The sequence below is a fragment of the Aulonocara stuartgranti genome (genome assembly GCF_965226115.1).
Source record: "Aulonocara stuartgranti genome assembly, chromosome: 23".
Lineage (NCBI taxonomy): Eukaryota > Metazoa > Chordata > Actinopteri > Cichliformes > Cichlidae > Aulonocara > Aulonocara stuartgranti.
Window position 1 is genome coordinate 42,956,545 of NC_138958.1, and position 20,018 is coordinate 42,976,562.

General features: G+C 40.6%; 1 long non-coding RNA gene across 1 annotated transcript; it reads right to left on the bottom strand.

Annotated features, from left to right (window-relative positions):
• Positions 1–7,299: 7,299 nt before the first annotated feature.
• On the bottom strand, positions 7,300–12,404 carry LOC309701008. Its single transcript, XR_014274837.1, has 3 exons — positions 12,281–12,404; positions 9,055–9,112; positions 7,300–8,869 (listed from the first exon to the last, which is right to left on the bottom strand). It is a non-coding gene; the product is annotated as an uncharacterized lncRNA (long non-coding RNA).
• Positions 12,405–20,018: the final 7,614 nt, after the last annotated feature.

Below are 20,018 nucleotides of genomic sequence, written 5' to 3' on the forward strand. Positions count from 1 at the left end.
TCTCTTAACAGACCTCCCGTAACATACACACTTTATACACTTTTCTCAGACAGGCATGAACAGTTTCACACTTTTCTCTCTTGTTTCCATTATAGAATGAAACCAAAGATCAAAACCTGTTTTCAGTCCCAGTGCTTGTGTACAGTTAAAAAATTAACTAAATTTTCTGGTGTGTATTTTCCAGCAGAGGTTTAGCTCTGTGTCGTGTGTCTGACATTTTGTGGATGTCAGAGAGCATCATTATTATTTCCTAACTTTAGGTTTCAAAACAGGAGGAAGACTGATATTTACTCACAGTAAATATCAGTCTCCCTCCTGTTTTCTATTTTGCAGAGCCTTATTGATGAGCCACAGCTGTTGTTTTATTTTCTCCCCCTGATATCTGTAACTTTATCATTTAAACTGTTGATATGGCTCCAAGCAGCCCCATTAACTTTATAATTGACTTTTGTTTCCTCCTTTCTCCTCTCTATTATTTACTGCCGATATATTGTGAGTTTATATCAGTAGCATTTGAGCAAAACCTGGTGAGGATTTAGAAGAGCTTCAACATCCCATTAAATTCAAATTCAAATTTTATATGTCGCATACACAGTCATACACAGTACGATATGCAGTGAAATGCTTACACAACTGCTCGTGACCTAAAGAAAAAAGAAAAGGCTATGAATAAGATAGGAAATAAATATGAAAATTAAAAAGGGTAAATTTAACTAGGAAGGAATAAAATAAAATAAAATATAAAAATTAAAGTTAAAAATGAAATAACTGTACAACAAAATACACAATACACAGTATAGAACTATATAAGAATGTATGAGAAATATAAATATTATATACACAATAACAGCAGCTGTACAAGTATTAACTGGAAATGAAGAATATAGTGACCAGTGTTGTGCAATCCACATTATGTCTTGTGCAGTGCAAATATGCTTAAAGTGATGAAGTGAAAACAATGTCCAGAATGTCCAATGTGTGTGTAAGAACTGTATGTGTGGGTCAGTACTGTGTGGTGGTGTGATTGAGAGACCGTATCGCCTGCGGGAAGAAGCTCCTCCTCAGTCTCTCTGTGTTGGTCTTCAGGGAGCGGAATCGCTTTCCTGACCTCAACAGAGAGAACAGTCTGTTGTTGGGATGGCTGAGGTCCTTCACGATCTTCCTGGCCTTGGTCCAGCACCGCCTGCTGTAGATTGAGTGCAGGTCAGGGAGCTCGGAGCGGATGGTGCGCTCAGCTGACCGCACAACCCTCTGTAGAGCTCGTCTGTCCTGCATGGTGCTGTTCCCGAACCAGGTTAAGATGTTTCCCGTCAGGATGCTCTCTATGGTGCACGAGTAAAAGTTCCTGAGCACCTTGGAGGGCAGTTGGAAGTCTCTCAGGCGTCTGAGGTGGTAGAGACGCTGACGGGCCTTTTTCACCACGGTGTTGATGTGACAGGACCATGACAGGTCCTGCGTGATGTGAACTCCGAGGTATTTGAAGCTGTCCACTCTCTCCACTGGGCACTCGTTGATGACGGGGGTCTGGTAGTTCCTCTCCTGCTTAGTGCTGAAGTCCACTATCAGCTCCTTTGTCTTACTGACGTTTAGAAGGAGGCTGTTCCTCTGGCACCAGTTCTCCAGATTCCTAATCTCCTTCAGGTAGGCCGCCTCGTTGTTGTCAGAGATCAGGCCCACCACGACGTTATAATTTTAGTATCGCACAGACAACATAAATTACAACCTAATCCAATCTGAAGACACAATTGAAGCTTCAGACATTCACATATTGACAGTGAAACACTGCCCTCTGCTGGACTCCAATAAAACAGATCATACTTTAAAATGAGGCAGCATCAACAAGCTGTCTGCAAAAACACATATATAAGAACAAATTTTGCATGAAATACAGAACGTATTGATTCTATGAATCAAAAAAAGCACTCTGTAGTATTCTACAGAAAGAGGAATTTCTCGGCACAGTACTGAGTAACTTGTCAACCATGGAGAAGGCACAGTGTCCACCTAAAGCCCATATTTAAAAAACAGAGCAAACAGTTTTCTCGCATCGCTCAAGGTGAAGGTAATGCTTCACCTTTTCATTTTCATATGACTTATTATGGGCTTCGATCTCGTGGTGAAAAATTAAAAAGTATACACATTAAAATCTTTTAATATGAGGTTGTACAATGTCTTAAATTGACATGGCTAATGCCTATTAACTTCTCATCAGTGATCATGGATGAATAATGAAGGAGGAGGACTACCGCACTAAAGTGAGTTTACAATCCAACATAGAAACTGACCCCCTGAGATGGAAAACTTTTATATTCAACGATACTCAAAATCCTCATTCTTGACTTATTACCAAAAGAAAAAAAATTATTATATGTTCTGATGACATTCAGTTGGATCTGATTTACACATCAGAGGTTTGTTCAAGTAAATATATTCAAGTCAAGTGAAATAAAGAGCAGAAAACACTTCATGAGAAGCAATGCAAAACGTGACTTTCAGCAAAGGCCTGCTGTCACAGTGTAGTTAGACTGAGGGTTTGTCAACAGTCTGATGACACTGCATCAGAGACTTGTCTTTAAACACTTTGTTCTTTTCGTGACCACAACTCAACACCTTGTGAGTGTTTGCAACCTGGTAATGCACCGTGACCCGAAACTGTGAACAACTGAATCTGTTCTGAGAGCAGAAGAAACTTCTATGAATGCAATAACTCTAGATGTTATCACACTAACTACATGTTATAATGTAACACTTTGTGTCATGTAAAACTCTGAAGTCAAGGTTATAAATGGCTGTTTTTGACAACTTTTGAGTTTACCTTTATATATTTCACTTTTAAAACTTTACAGTCATCATTTCATTGTGACTAAATCTAAGCAGGAATGTTTTTTAATCTCTATGAAAACGTTTTTAATCAGTCAATTTTAATATGAATTGAAAAATATAAATTGTATATTTCAAAACTATGTTTAAGTTGCTGATGCTTTTAACTGGACTTGGAGTATACATGCATAATAAACTGGACTGGGTTAAGAACACAGCTGCACTCTACAGGAAGGGCCAGAGTCGTCTCTATTTTCTGAGGACAATGCTCAGGATTTTTTCCAAATCTGTTGTGGCCAGTGCCATCCTCTATGCTGTTGCATGCTGGGGCAACAGGTTGACGGTCACAGGTGCCAACAGACTCAAACTGATCCGCAAGGCCAGTAATGAGTGGAGATGGAGATGGACTCCTTCAGGGTGTCTGAGAGGCAGATGTCGTCCAAGAAAAGAAGCACATTCAGTGAGAGACTGAGATTACCAAAATGCACCATTGAACAACACAGGAAATCATTCCTGCCCGTGGCCATCTCCCTGCACAACTCCTCCATCTAATACAGTTATACCAGCTGGCACATGTTCTACAGTAAAATAACAAATGACAAAATTCACAAGTTAGAGTTAAATGTCAGTCACACACATTTCCCCTCACCTCTTGATATTTAGAATTGCGTGATTTGTGTGTATCTCTCTCTCTCTCTTATATATATATATATATATATATATATATATATATATATATATATATATATATATATATATATATATATCGATCGTAGTGGTTACACTACACGCCTTTGGAACAGAGGATCGCAAGTTCAATTCCTGCCTGGGGCGTCTGTATCCAGTAAGGGTCCTAAGGCTAGACCCCCTATGCTAAGCAAGCCTACTGCAGACATGAGCGAGACAGATAAATATGAAGGCATGCCAGCTCGGACGTCGCCCGGATCAACAAGGTCCGCGTCAGGCGTTGAGGAACCAGGGCACCCTGACGAAAAGTGGGCTACTGGAACAAGAAGGCATCGGTGGGCAAGAGACAAAAACAGGGCGTTGTTGGAATGCTACTACGCAAGTAACCCCGGCGGAAGGGGCTACATGAATAGGATGAGGGACCTATGGATTCTTCGATACCCAACATCCACAATGACGGCGAAACAACTAGTAGCTCAGTGTTCCAACATTCGAAAGAAGGGACTGCTCTCACAGCTAGAGATTGACGAGGTACAACACAAATGCTACGGCAAGGAGGAGTCAGGACGCCAGGTCAGAGGGGAGATATCTTCACCCCCACCCGAGATTGGGTACATAGCCCCAAGTGCGATAGGAGAAGGATCGTTGAGTGCGAGAGGAACTGACCTGAAAAATAGGATCATGGCCAAGCTTGAAACCTGGATCCCCCGTAGCCAGTTACCAAGATTACGTGAAGTACCCTCAGAAGGTCTGCTAGATGATGTTAATGCAGCACTACGGATGATACCTACAACCACGATTACCGACACTAACAAGCTGATCTACAATACGGCAGCAGTGATCAGTGAGATGCTTGGCTACAAGTTGAACAGCCACAAGGGGCAGTACCCTCCATGGAGAAGGAGGCTAGAGGGCAAGATCAAAGTAGCACAGAGGGAGGTTAGCAAACTAACGGAGTTGCAGAAAGGTGCGACAAATAAGGTGCCTAAGAAATACAGCAAGCTGTCCATACCTGAGGCCTTGGAAACTGCCAAGCAAAGACTCACAGCCTTGGCCAGCCGCTTGAGGAGGTACACCAGAGAGATAGAAGGCAGGAGAATAAGCCAGCTGTTCTCCACAGAACCAGCAAAGGTGTACTCTCAGTGGCAAGGGAACAATAAGAGAACAGTACCACCAAGGCTGGAGACGGAGCAATACTGGAAGAGCATATGGGAGAAGGACGCAACCCATTACGGCAATGCTCAGTGGCTAGAGGATCTGAGGGCAGACCACAGCGACCTCCCTGAACAGGGTCCAGTAACCATCACAGTGGCAGATATCCAAGAAAGGGTCTCCAGTATGAAGAGTTGGACAGCACCAGGGCCCGACATGGTTCACGCCTACTGGCTGAAGAAGCTGACTGCACTCCACTCCAGATAGAAGCCACTGACATAAAGACAAGAAAGCTCCTTACCATGCATGGAGGGTTTCACCCCAAGTCCAGCACCCTGAGGCTGTACGCTAAGCGGAAGGAAGGGGGCCCGGGACTGGTGAGTGTCAGCACCACAGTCCAGGATGAGACAACGAACATCCAAGAATACATTGGGAAGATGGCCCCAACTGATCGAGTGCTCAGTGAATACCTCAGGTAGCAGAAACCCAAGAAAGAGGAGGGAGATGAGGAACCATCATGGAAGGACAGGCCCCTGCACGGTATGTACCACCGGCAGATAGAGGAGGTGGCTGATATCCAGAAATCCTACCAGTGGCTGGACAAAGCTGGACTGAAAGACAGCACAGAGGCACTAATCATGGCAGCACAAGAACAAGCTCTGAGCACAAGATCCATAGAGGCTGGGGTCTATCACACCAGGCAAGACCCCAGGTGCAGGCTGTGTAAAGATGCCCCAGAGACAATCCAGCACATAACAGCAGGGTGCAAGATGCTAGCAGGCAAGGCATACATGGAACGCCATAACCAAGTGGCCGGCATAGTGTACAGGAACATCTGTGCCGAGTATAACCTGGAAGTCCCGAGGTCAAAATGGGAGATGCCCCCAAGGGTGGTGGAGAATGACCGAGCTAAGATCCTGTGGGACTTCCAGATACAGACGGACAAAATGGCGGTGGCTAAACAACCGGACATAGTGGTGGTAGACAAACAGAAGAAGACGGCCGTAGTGATCGATGTAGCGGTTCCGAATGACAGCAATATCAGGAAGAAGGAACACGAGAAGCTGGAGAAATACCAAGGGCTCAGAGAAGAGCTCGAGAGGATGTGGAGGGTGAAGGTAACGGTGGTCCCCGTGGTAATCGGAGCACTAGGTGCGGTGACTCCCAAGCAAGGCGAGTGGCTCCAGCAGATCCCGGGAACAACATCGGAGATCTCTGTCCAGAAGAGCGCAGTCCTGGGAACAGCTAAGATACTGCGCAGGACCCTCAATGAGTGGAGATGGAGATTGACTCCTTCAGGGTGTCTGAGAGGCAGATGTCGTCCAAGAAAAGAAGCACATTCAGTGAGAGACTGAGATTACCAAAATGCACCATTGAACAACACAGGAAATCATTCCTGCCCGTGGCCATCTCCCTGCACAACTCCTCCATCTAATACAGTTATACCCGCTGGCACATGTTCTACAGTAAAATAACAAATGACAAAATTCACAAGTTAGAGTTAAATGTCAGTCACACACATTTATAATTGCGTGATTTGTGTGGATATATATCTATATATATCTATCTATATATATATATATATATATATATATATATATATATATATATCTATATCTATATATATATATATATATATATATATATAAAACACCCAGCACGCCCCTGCGGGCGGTTTATCCTTCAAGCTCGGGTCCTCTACCAGAGGCCTGGGAGCTTGAGGGTCCTGCGCAGTATCTTAGCTGTTCCCAGGACTGCGCTCTTCTGGACAGAGATCTCCGATGTTTTTCCCGGGATCTGCTGGAGCCACTCGCCTAGCTTGGGAGTCACCGCACCTAGTGCTCCGATTACCACGGGGACCACCGTTACCTTCACCCTCCACATCCTCTCGAGCTCTTCTCTGAGCCCTTGGTATTTCTCCAGCTTCTCGTGTTCCTTCTTCCTGATATTGCTGTCATTCGGAACCGCTACATCGATCACTACGGCCGTCTTCTTCTGTTTGTCTACCACCACTATGTCCGGTTGGTTAGCCACCACCATTTTGTCCGTCTGTATCTGGAAGTCCCACAGGATCTTAGCTCGGTCATTCTCCACCACCCTTGGGGGCATCTCCCATTTTGACCTCGGGACTTCTAGGTTATACTCGGCACAGATGTTCCTGTACACTATGCCGGCCACTTGGTTATGGCGTTCCATGTATGCCTTGCCTGCTAGCATCTTGCACCCTGCTGTTATGTGCTGGATAGTCTCTGGGGCATCTTTACACAGCCTGCACCTGGGGTCTTGCCTGGTGTGATAGACCCCAGCCTCTATGGATCTTGTACTCAGAGCTTGTTCTTGTGCTGCCATGATTAGTGCCTCTGTGCTGTCTTTCAGTCCAGCTTTGTCCAGCCACTGGTAGGATTTCTGGATATCAGCCACCTCCTCTATCTGCCGGTGGTACATACCGTGCAGGGGCCTGTCCTTCCATGATGGTTCCTCGTCTCCCTCCTCTTTCTTGGGTTTCTGCTGCCTGAGGTATTCACTGAGCACTCGGTCAGTTGGGGCCATCTTCCCAATGTGTATATATATATATATATATATATATATATATATATATATATATATATATATATAATCCACATAATTTCCTTAGGGATTAGAATCAGATTATTAATATAATCAGAATCAGATTATTAAAGTAATCTGATTCTGATTATTCACTTTAAATATGAATACCACACCAGACAGCTCATATTATTCAGAAGGCACCTTTATTGCTTCAATGCAAATTAGAAGGTGATTAGCAGCCAGATGCTGCTAATCCACTGCATTTGAATAATTGCTCATCAGCATATGTGAGCAGCTCTATAAAAGCAAACATTTTGGCAGTTTTCTGGTCTGGAGTATTCAGGTGTTTGTTAACACAATGTCATAATGTTCCCAGGAACTGATGACCCAGAAAATTCACCCCAGGGTCAAACTGTGCAGTGGTCAGAAAAAGCTCAAAAATCCAGAAGCTACATCTCAGACTCTACAGGCCTCAGTATGCAAGTTAAATGTTAGAGGCCATGACAATTAGAAAAAGTTTGAATAAGTGTGGCTTGTTTGGAAGGGTTGCAAGGAGAAAGTCTCTGCTCTCTAAAAACAGCATGACAGCATGGCTGCAAGTTTAGTAGCAAATTTGCAAAGCATAACAGCACAAACACCGCATACCAGCTGTTAGCATGGTGGTGAAGGGGTGATGATTTGAGCTTGTCTTGCAGCTACAGAACCTGGGCCCTTGCAGTCATTGAGTTTTCCATGAATTCCCTTGTATACCAAGTAGTCTACAGTCAAAACTGAGTTTTGGTAATGCAGCAGGACAAAGATCCCAAGCACATCAGCAGAGCTACAACAGAATCAAGGTGTTGCAATGACCAGGTCACAGTCCACACCTCAACCGGAAAAACAGTGCTGGGAACTTAAGAGAGCTTTACATAAACAAATACCACAAACCTCAATGAACTGACGAAACGATGTAAAGAAACGTCAGGCGAATGGAGACTAAGAGTCATACAGAAACAATTTGGTGACGCTACTGCTGCTAAAAGGTGGCTCTGCAAGCTACTCACTCATGTACAGTGCTTAGTTTTTCAGAGTACTCTATAGATTCCTATGAAAACACTCTTTTCCACATGACTGTATGTCAGATAAAAGAGATACGATCTGTGAAGAGGATTCTGAGAAGAGAAAACATCTGGGGACCTGTCCCGAAAAGTTCATTTTGTTCATCTGGACGTAGAGTTTTCAGTAGCAGGAACGCTCTGTCACTCATCCGAGTTCGACTTCAGACTTCTTCTGTCTCAGCTCAGTGCAGGTTTCCCCAACCTTTGTTTGAATTTAGACTTTACATATTGTCCAATTTCAGCAAGGGAACTGAAAAGTGTGCTGAGGATAAATGATCAATTAGGCAGATGTAAATGAACAACAGCTGCAGGCTGGTGGCTCTGACATCACACCTGATGGACACCTAGAAGCCTAGATTCAATTGTTTTGGAGTTTCTGAAGACCGTCTATGACTCTGGGGTGACATCAATCATCTTTTATGGTGTGTTCTGCTGGGACAGCTGGGGCTTCCCTCTTTCCCCTGCTGGGATGGGCACGCACACGTCGCTGAGATGTGTGGTCTCAGGTAACTGGTACTGCTGGAGGCTGCAGGTGACATAGTCATACTATACCAGTGTAATAACTGAAATAGAAATGAATAAATAAACAGATAACATAGTCACATGAACAAGAGGAGCCTATAGAGATTCTAAGTAGCTGATCTTGCAAAAGCAAAATGTGTTCTGCACCACAATGCATTCAGGTCACAATTCTGATTGCAAAAGCTGGCAGATAGGACAGGATATTAAAAATAAAACAAAAACCCACCTCCCACCACATGCAGGTCATCCTAGCAGCACTGAGCAGCTCCTACAGTGACACGCTGCTGCAACAACAGTGTGCGAGGAGAAATTTCAGATATCTTTCCAGCTGCTGTCAGACTCTACAATAGAGTCTTAGTGCCCACTTTAAAATTAGGTGTATACAACATCAGGGGAATAACAACACGTGATATATTACACCGTGCCATTATTTACTTAACAAAAACTAAGCCAAAAGGCCGTTTCTGCACTTTTTTCACAAATGTCAATATTTTTTTAATTTACTTATTTTTAAAACATGTGGTTTATTGAATTGAAAAAAAAAATAGCTGCAATTGTTGTAACGCGAGCTATGAAAGACAACCTGCATCTGCAGCTGTGGTCACTGGTCCTCACATCATGTTTGCAGCATGTTCTGAACCACAAACAGAGCAGTGCTAACTGGTGGGCTGGTGATGTAGACACTGATGCTAGTTAATTTAAGGTGGGGCTGCTGAAATGTTTAAAAGCTGAAGCCCCCAAAGTTTTACTTGTCTGTGACACAAATGAGCTCCAACCTGCTCGGGTAGAATTTAACAACAGCTGAGCTGCACTAGACCTGGTCTCTGCTCATCTTGACTCCTCGTTTGGTAAGAACTTTTTATTTGTATATTTAAAATCTTTTATAGACAGCATGTTTATTTTGAATAACTCGATCTCCTGCCACACTTATACTCACATTCACTAACCAGATATGGGCTTTAAAACATGCATCATCTGGGTTCTGTGACCATGAATATCGTGCATAAGAAATGTGCATGCACAGGCAGAGGCCTATCTTTTTTTTATTTATGTTCAAATAATGTTCAATTTTAATTCCCCCTTTAGAGCATTTCATTTACTGAAGACATCTTCACCACCTGCTGTTCCAGACGACTGACTCGTGCCTGAACTCCTGCAGGTTAATCAACCAACCACTGATCAGTAAAGCAAAAAGTACGGTAAGTGTCCTTAGTTGGAAAAGTTTGCTTAAAAGTTTCATATCTTTATAATATAAATAATTATATTTAGCAAGAATGTTGTCATGACTGAGTGCAATGACCGTTTCCCTCTGTAAGGTTCAATGTGTGGATGCAAGTAGAGAAGTTGTCTTTAGATACACCTCATGAATAGGGGTGGGTTTTTATAATCGATTTATCGATTAAAATCGATTCTGGCTTGGATAACGTGAAATCAATCCATTAAAATCCTGAATTGATTTTTTTTAATATAAATTTATTTTGCCCAAAATGCCAGAATCTCTGGTGAAAGATCACAAACTTTCAACAACCACCAAACAGCTAAGACAGTAAATGAGAGCAGGAACACGGATTCTGCACAAAGATGTAAACACACAGCGCGGAGCGCGGATCAGAATCAGTTAGATGTCGCCTTTCTCACAGTCGGGGCTGAAAGCCGACAGCTCGCTGATTCTGATTTGTCGGCGGGTCCGCGCTTTGTGTTCACGCCCTTTTTGCGCTGATCATAAAGCTGTTAGTTTTATCTCTCTCCAAACAACATTGACTGAACCAGCAGCAAACGAAGCAGCAAACTACGCTTCACATAAACATCGTCATGAATTCACTCTGACTTTTGCTGTTTTGCTTCCACCACGATGCACAGCTCTCTCTCTCTGTCTGTCTGTTGTCTTGCTTGTTACACAGAAGTCTACCGTTGTTTACAGGCTGTCAGCTGCTGTTTTACTTACTTCCGAAAAGAAAACCCAATTTCTGCCGTTCAATACTAAACAAATGTAAACTTTTTAAAATTATGCAAAATGCAAAACGCTTAGCCGTGTCTCTAATAAAACCGCGGTAATGTCAGAGGTAACGTTCATATGTTGATTAATGGTTTTCTTTCATTTTTGATGTACTGCAGAATATTTTTATAAAATCCCAGAACAGTAAAACCACCTTCATGTTTTTCTGTGTTTTATCTTCAGCTACTTTGACACAAAGGCATCTGCTGTGACGCTCACACCTCTGATAACGTCTTGTGTGTGTCAGCTTCCTTTTTATAGATACAATAAAATGTACTGTACTGATCTGAATTATAATATTTCTGACTGTCCAAATTTCCCAGATTCAAATCGAATCGAATCGTGGATCGAACTGATTCGGTACCTTGTGAATTGGAAGCGAATCGATTCTAGAAATCAGTGACGATACCCTGCCCTACTCATGAACTCATCAACTGAGAGTTAAAAAAATCATCAAATTTATTTAAATGACTTGTTGTTAATTTCCACTACTTTACATAAAAACTTCTGTCACATGGTAAATGGCCTGTATTTGTATAGCGCTTTTACTAGTCCCCCCTAGGGACCCCAAAGCGCTTTACACACCCAGTCATTCACACACTGGTGGAGGCAGCTACAGTTGTAGCCACAGCTGCCTTGGGGCAGACTGACAGAAGCGAGGCTGCCATATCGCGCCATCGACCCTTCTAGCCAACACCAGTAGGTGAAGTGTCTTGCCCAAGGACACAACAACCGAGACTGTCCGAGCCGGGGCTCGAACCGGCAACTTTCAGATTACAAGGCGAACTCCCAACTCTTGAGCCACGATCACCCCAAATGAGCTGCTATGCAGGCATATTCAAATATTTCTAAGATTATAAGGTCTTACCAGCAAACTCCACAATTTTATTTGTGTCTTCGTGAAAAAAGTCAAGTTTAATCTTGTGAATGTAAAAAATTATTAGGTAAAGCAGCCCCTTCATAATGTCTACATGCTACCAAATGTATGTAAATGATTACAATTTCCTGTTTTAAAAAAATCAAGTAATACTTTTAAAAATTACACAATATTATTGTTCAACATGTCCTCCGTGGCTCTCTGAAAAGTTTCAAAATATTTACTAAAGTAAAAATTAGACTGGTTTTGATATTGAATTTTTGGAAGCTGTTATATTGATATTGATTTTTTATTTTTATTTTATTTTATCATTTAATGATTTTAAAAGTCATCATTAAAAGGAATAAGAAAGTAATGACACGTTTTTAGTTAGTTTCATTTACTTTAATTATTATTTTTTAAATGATCCTTGGCGCATATATTCCTTTCAGGCACTCTCCAATAACCTGCGGTCTTTACAGTGAAGACACGCAAACATCAACCTGGAACATAACTGTATGAAAATATATGATCCGTATTCGTCTTAGTTCATAGTTACACTGTTTAAAATAGAATATTAAACCAAACAGCGGTAATTACCTGTCCAGCAGAGATTCGCTAGCTCTTGTTTCATTTCAAGCTCAGTTAAATTATTTCTTTCTGCTTTTCCTCATCAGCGATCTTCCGTCTTTTCTTTTCGACTTGTCTCTCAGTCCGCGCTTCCTGCTCAAGTAAGTCAGCCCCCTCCTCTGGCGCGCATGCTCTGCGCAGCGCGTGCACCACAGGTGTGGAGAAGTACTGATTAGTGCTCCAGTTTCAACATAAACGCTTCCAGAAAGCGAAACATGCTCCTTTTCAGACTAAAATATCAACGTTTCAAACCATACTCCAGGGTTTTTAGTTCACCGTTTACGAGGTTTAACAAGAAAATAAAAGACAAATCTGAATGTTTGAAAATGATTTGAAAAAATTCTGTAAAGAATGGATCAGAAATACTAAAATTATCCTTTTACTTAAATTTAGTTGCTTTATTCATTTGTTACATAAGTTAAACAAACTTATGTGGGTTTCTATATAAGTCAATAAAGAAACAAGAACAAACTGAGAGGTTCTGGAAGCGTGGAGTTCAGTTTGCAAATTTATCTAATGCAAAAAACATCTATGAATAAAACTTTTTTATTATTATTATTTTTATTTTTTATTTTGAATAAATGAATAAAACTTTGTTGGCCAGCAACTTTTCAAAAAGACAAAAAAGAGAAAAGCTGGTCATAAAAAGAAGCTATTATCTGGGGGGAAATAATCATTTGATCCTCTGCTGAGTTTGTAAGTTTGTTCACTTATATTAAATAATCAGTCTCTAATTTTTTTTTAAAGTATTTTCATTTTGATGTAATGAGACAGAATATCAACCAAAATTGAATAAAAAATGTATTTGCTAAAATAAATGAATTGATTTATATGTCACTGAGTGAAGTAAGTATTTGATCTCAAACACAACTTAGTACTTGGTGGAGAAACCTTTATTGCCTAGCACTGCGGTAATATGTTTCTTGTAGTTGGTCACTGGGTTTGCTCACATCTCAGGAGGGATTTTTTTCCACTCCTCCTTCCACAAACTCTCTAAATTCTTTAGATTTCTTTGCTGCTGTTTGGTAACTTTAAGCTTCAGCTCCCTCCACAGATTTTCTTCAGGACTGAGGTTTGGAGACTGCCTTAGCTCCACTCCATGTCCTTGTGCTTCTTCTTTAGCCACACCTTTGTTGCATCAGTGGTATGTTTTAGGCCATTGTCATGCTGGAAGACCCATCGATGACACATCTTCAGTCTTTTGCCTGAGAGAAAGTGGTTCTTGTCCAAGATTTTGCAGTACATGGCTCCATCTACTGGCCGCCAGTGTGGTGAAGTCGTCTTGTATCCTTGGCAGAAAAACAGCCCCACAGTATAATGTTTCCACTTCTGTGCTTGACAGTGGGGATGATATTCTGTGGGTTACACTCAGCATTTCTCTTCCTCCAAACAAAGTGGGCTCAGTTCATGCCACAGAACGCTTGTTGGGTTGTCGAGGATCAAAAACTTACTTCACTCAATTATATGCAAATCAGTGAAAAGAAATCATGTATTGTGTTTTTTTTCTGTTGGTGTTCATGTCTCTCTCCAGTAAAATAAAACATCCACAAAAAATAGAGACTGTTTATTTCTTCATAAGGGAACAAATTTACAAATTCAGCAGGGGATCAAATACTTACTTCTGCCACTACAGTGATGACGCTTTTGTTGCATTAAATTCTTGATCTGGAAAATGTTCCTGTTTTTCTCTCTCCAGGAAACAATGAGGATCATGTTTACCTGTTTGCTGCTTGTGCTGCCCTTTGTTACTGGACTCTCAAAACCAGCCAATCTTCAACCCAACCGAATTGAGAAGCGACTGAATGAAACAAATTATGAAAAGTTTAGACGACAGCATGTAGATGCCAAGATGAGCGTGAAAAAATGTGATACAGAAATGAAAAAAAAGAAAATATATGCTGATCGAAACAAATGTAAGGATGTTAACACATTCATCCTCAGTGATTACAAACAGGTCAAAGCCATTTGTAACGGTCAAGGAAGATATGATCAGACGAATGGCACGACAAAGAGTGTAGCAAAGTTTCGCATTGTTAGATGTGACCTAAAGAACAATGGAGCCAGGAAACCCAAGTGTCAGTATAAAGGCACACTTCTCACTAACAGAATAGTTGTGGTCAAATGTGAAGGAAAGTTACCTGTGCACTATTGTGGTGATGAAATGACCTTTGAATCCAATAATGCAACTATAGGAAAAATCCCCATGCGCTCTACTTCTGTACCCACAAATATACATTTCTGAGATAACAAAAGAGCAACATTTAGCATCAGCTCTAACTAAACGTCGCTGGAAATGTCTTCTTCATTATAAGTTTTTATTTGAGTCTGTCTTAGCAATAAGTATATACATTTTTTAACATGTGATCAACCTCTATTTCTTCACATGTTACATGAAATAACATAAAACTATTATTTCCTTCTGATGAGGGAATTTTATATTCATCCCACCAATACCGACATATTAATTGTACTGACTGTAGGATGCTGTGTAGAAATAATCTCTTAGATCCAGCTTGCTTCTAATAAAATATTTTTTATCTGATCACAGAATAAGCATATAATAAAAGTCACTTTTTGGTGTTTGTTGGTTTTTATATATTTATTTTTTAACATTTGGAGCATCACCAGTTACAAGACTCACAAGCTGACAAGTTCTTATTCAGCGCCCTGTCTCTTGTTTCTTTTGTTTTTAATGTCATCCAATTTTTTTGTTTTCATTTTGGCATGCGATTCATTTCTAAGACTTTTCTAAACGTCTAAACGTCGTTGCCATAATGGAGGGGGCTTGAGCATTTGCCCCTTTCCTCTTGGACGTCCCAAAAGCCCTGTTCTTGAGGCATTACTATTTTTTAATCTGTGTACATGTGCTGTCTGTGCCCCTCAACAATAACATTTAACTAATAACCCCAATTTTGCTAAATAAAAGGATCTGGCTTCCACTAGTCACATGATGCCCATTAACTAATTCTCGACTTTGACGGCAGAGGGCATTGGTTACGAGATCACAAAGAACATGCACATTTTTTGCCGCCTGGGTGGTGCGGAGCTGTAAGCGAAACACACAAAGTAATTGGGAGATGCAGACTGGTGCAACACAAACCAGTAAGTAGGTGTAGAGCGTACACTGTAGTCTATAGCAGCGGTCCCCAACCCCCGGGCCACGGACCGGTACCAGGCCTTGAGTCGTTTGGTACCGGGTCAAGAGTAAATAACTTACATTATTTCCGTTTTATTTATTGTCCGACTCTGAACAGTGTTTTATTTGGAAAAAGACTGAATTCTCTCAGTTACTTCAGTCTATGACTGACTCTTGACGCATGTCAAGATACATTAGTTAATATTAAACCCACAAACTAGCAAAATTAGTAAAAAACAGATGTCTTTGGAGGGTTTCTTTGCAAAGGAAAAAAGGCCCAGTGAGGAGACAGAAGAAGAGTCTATGACAACTACTAAGAAAAAGAAAGCTGCATTTAACAGACAACAAGTGGATATATTGCAACAAGTGATTCCCATGCACCAAGCCCGCTCTGCATAATATATGTGGAGACCAGCTCTCCAATGAGGCAATGAAGCCTTCAAAACTGCTTTGTCACTTGGAGACATTAAAAAACAAGCCTTTGGACTAGTTTAAAAGAAAAAAGCAGGAACAACAGGGACAGAAGCCATTACTGAGGGCCTCCACAACAACAAATACAAGTGCACTGAGAGCATCATACTTGGTGGCTAACCGTATTGCTAAGGCTAAAAAGTCATTCACTATTGGTGAAGAATCGATCCTTCCTGCCATTAAAGACATTTGCTGTGAACTTTTCCCCTTAATATTGGTATGATCCCAGCTCAGGCACTGAGCGAGGGGGCGGGGCAGCTGCTGCCTGCGAGTGCGCTGTTGGAGAAGCGCAGCGAGGCAGACAGAGAACTGAAGTTTGACCAGGTTCCAAAGGAAATCATTCGTACTGTACAAATAATGTAAATATGACGGTGCATCACAAAAGATTGATATCAAACTGATCACTTGACCCATATTATGTTACTTGCTCTTCAAGTGAATCAACAAAAGGTGAAATGAAAAGCCGAACAACAACAATGCTGTTTCTTTAGAGAGTCTCAGCTTACATGTGTGTTTATTTCATATTTTCAGTTGTTTCCCTCCACGGCTAAATAAATCGGTTTCAGTTATGCACTGATATACAAGACTGGACATAAGGAGCTTCTTTCAAAGAAAAACTCTGGTAGATGTTATTTTATATATTATGCTTTGTATGTTGTTCAGTATATTTCTATGCAAAACAAAAGGAATTTCAATACACAGCAGTACATTCACAGTTGAAACCAGATATTTACATACACTTTATGGAAAACACAAGAACATTTTTTTACTGTACAACATCAATTTAGAGTAAACTTGTTTTGTTTTGCATAAATAAATATTGAAATATATTTTGAATTAGTTAAAGAGAGAGAGCTGTCTCTTTTTTATCACTTTCACCAAATTTAGGAGCACATATACACTAAGTTTATTGTTAATTAATAAGAAAACTCCAGACGATTCCATTCTGAGCTGAAGAAGCTTCTGATAGGTTGGTGGCACACCTGTGGATGCATATAAGGCAAAACACAGAGCCTGTTTCTGTGACATGGGAACATCAAGAGATGTCAACCAAAACACCTGGAAAAGAATTGTGGAGCTCCATAAGTGTGGCTCAATTTGAATACAATTTGGTGCCATTTACAATTAAGAAATACAGACAGTTTCTCTCTTTACTCTTAAAGTTAACAAATATGTTTTTTATATTTATCAACATAAAAAATAAACATTTAGTCTGATTTGATGTTACAATTAAAAAAGTGTTTTTGTTTTTATCTGAAGAGTTTGTAAATATCTGGTTTCAACTGTATATTTGATGATGTTGGTGTTTGGCTTGATTGTCAGCACAAAGAGGGAGAGAGAGGGAGAGAGAGAGAGAGAGAGAGGGAGGGAGAGAGAGAGGAGCAGAGAGAGAGAGGGAGAGAGAGAGAGGACAGAACAGAGATGAACAAGAGCAGGTGAGACACACATGTTAGTCAAATGGTTGTTTACCAAAAGTATCACCGTATCATAGGTCCTCATGTATCTCGTACCTAGTGTTTCTTTTTAGGTTTGTTATTTTTCAAATTCTATATTTATTAACTTTTGCAGGCTTGTTTGCACAACAAGGTTAAATAATTATCTAAACTTTTCTGAATCTAAATATTGTACTTTGGTAGAATTAAAAAACAAGTGTAGTGCAGGTCTATGATGATTTTTAGTGCTACTATCATCTAGCTCTGATTCTGGTTCTGTCTTGGTTAAATCCTAAGTAGTCCTGCTTTTGAACTGTTGTAGTCCTGTTTTAATTCCGGATCAGTTCTGGGTCTGGTTGAATTGGGGTTTAGTCCTCGTGTCTTGATACAGCCCCGACTTTGTTCTGCCTTGCTGCTTAATTAAAAAACTACTTTAAGGTGTCCTGCACATGTGATATATTTTTCCCTATATGAATATGAACTCAAAACAGAGCCAATTAATCTTTCAGTCATTTCTTCCCCCCCACCCCCCAAGTCCCAGATGCATACTACCCTTTAGGGCTAAGCCCCGGGTGTATCAAATGTCTGCCTCTGCTCTGCTCTACAACAGAATCACAAAGGTGTCTCCAATAAGCTGCAGAGATGATTGTTGTTTTAATTTTTTAACGGTACACAAGCAAAAAATTAGAAGAGAGGTCATGAAGTTTCTTACTAAACAGTAGCGCCCTCTGCAGTTTGTGTGTGGAAGTGCAAAAGCTTACAGCACCTGGTATTCCCAGGCGGTCTCCCATCCACGTACTGACCAGGCCCGACCCTGCTTAGCTTCCGAGATCAGACGAGATCGGGCGCGTTCAGGGTGGTATGGCCGCAAGCGAAAGGTCAGCTCAGAAACGGCGTTTTTATACATGCTGTAATGACACATACACGCTTACGTTTTTGTTTTCTATATTTAAGTTAAAATGTCCAAACGACAAAAATGTTGGACTTCCAAATCGACCCAACACACCGTGTGCTCTCTGTCACTTTAACACTGTGCTGTAATCAACGAACATGTCTTCTTATCGTGATGTTACTGCGGGAAAAGCATTTTTGCAGCTCAATTTGAAGCTGCAGTTAATAACGAAGGTTTGCATGTTGTCGCTGTAACATATGAAGTTTAGCACAATAATATAGATCAAACTGTGAGACATTTGCCACCAATAAAAGGTCTTTTTCACAGCTTTGCTTTCGCTTACGGCCATACCACCCTGAACACGCCCGATCTCGTCTGATCTCGGAAGCTAAGCAGGGTCGGGCCTGGTCAGTACTTGGATGGGAGACCGCCTGGGAATACCAGGTGCTGTAAGCTTTTGCACTCCCACACACAAACTGCAGAGGGCGCTTCTGCTCCTGCTTGTGCTAAGAGGCATGAGAAGTTAACATTTATGGGTGATAAAATCCTTTTTCTATATTTTTAACATGAGAATATCAGTTTTCCATCTTGTGTTCCAGAGTAATCGGACAAAAGACAAACGTAGAACAAGGAAAAAAGAGGCCAAGTGTCTCACCTATAAAACAAAATAGAATAGAATAGACTAGAATTCAACTTTATTGTCATTGCACATGCACAGGTACAGGGCAACGAAATGCAGTTTGCATCCATCCAGAAGTTCTTTAGTGATATAGATATATTACAATATATATTAGCAATAATATAGATATGTGAGTATATTACAGAAATGGGTCTATTATGGTATGTTATAATGTACACGGTATGAAGTATGTTGTGAATATTCTATAACTATAAGTATGTACAGGCTGTAGTGAGTACAAGCTATGTACAGGATATGAACAGGATATAAATATGAAAAACTATACAGAATATGAAATAAATAACTTTACAGAATCTGGGATATACAGCTATACAGAAATGGGAACTATGCAAGTTGTAAACAGTTGTAGGATTAAAGATTATCGAATGTACAGAATGATTATTTACACAGAGCTATACAGTAGTTGAAAATTACTGTTTTCTGAATAGTCTCACACAGATAAACATTTGCAGGGAATACCTTTTCCTTCAAAACAAACGTCACAGACTGTGTTTTTCTTGACTGATTGTATTTGAGTAGAAACTCAGATTAAAATGGCATGAGTGCTCATAAAACGATTTAACTGTAAAAGTAGGTGTAGTGGATCACTTTGCATAGATGTAGATAAAAGTGCAGTAAGCAAAGACTACAGTGGTCATTGAGCAGCTGTTCCTATAATGTGAATCTGGGATAAAGGCAGAGATTATTTGTTTGCCTTTGTTTCCTGGTTCTTTCTTTCTTATCCAAATGGAAAAAGAGAGCATAAAAGTACTGTTTACAAGCAGCTTATCTACCTCATTGTGCCCACTATCATAAAATCTTGGTTGACTGAGCACTGAGCCATCTACCACTCGAAATTGAACCTGTGTGGGACAACAACAAAGTCCAGTATACTAAGTTTCAGTAATGTGCAGTTTTTTCTGTGGAAGATGTAAATCTAAATAGATGTCCTATTGTATGCATAATATACCACTGAAATGTATAAAACAATTTCTAAAGACAAATTTCAATTTATTTTAGATTTTCTCAAATCCAAACAGCGCTAAAAGCATACACACAGTCAAATATTTTTCATACGAGGTGCTGAAGGTTCTGCA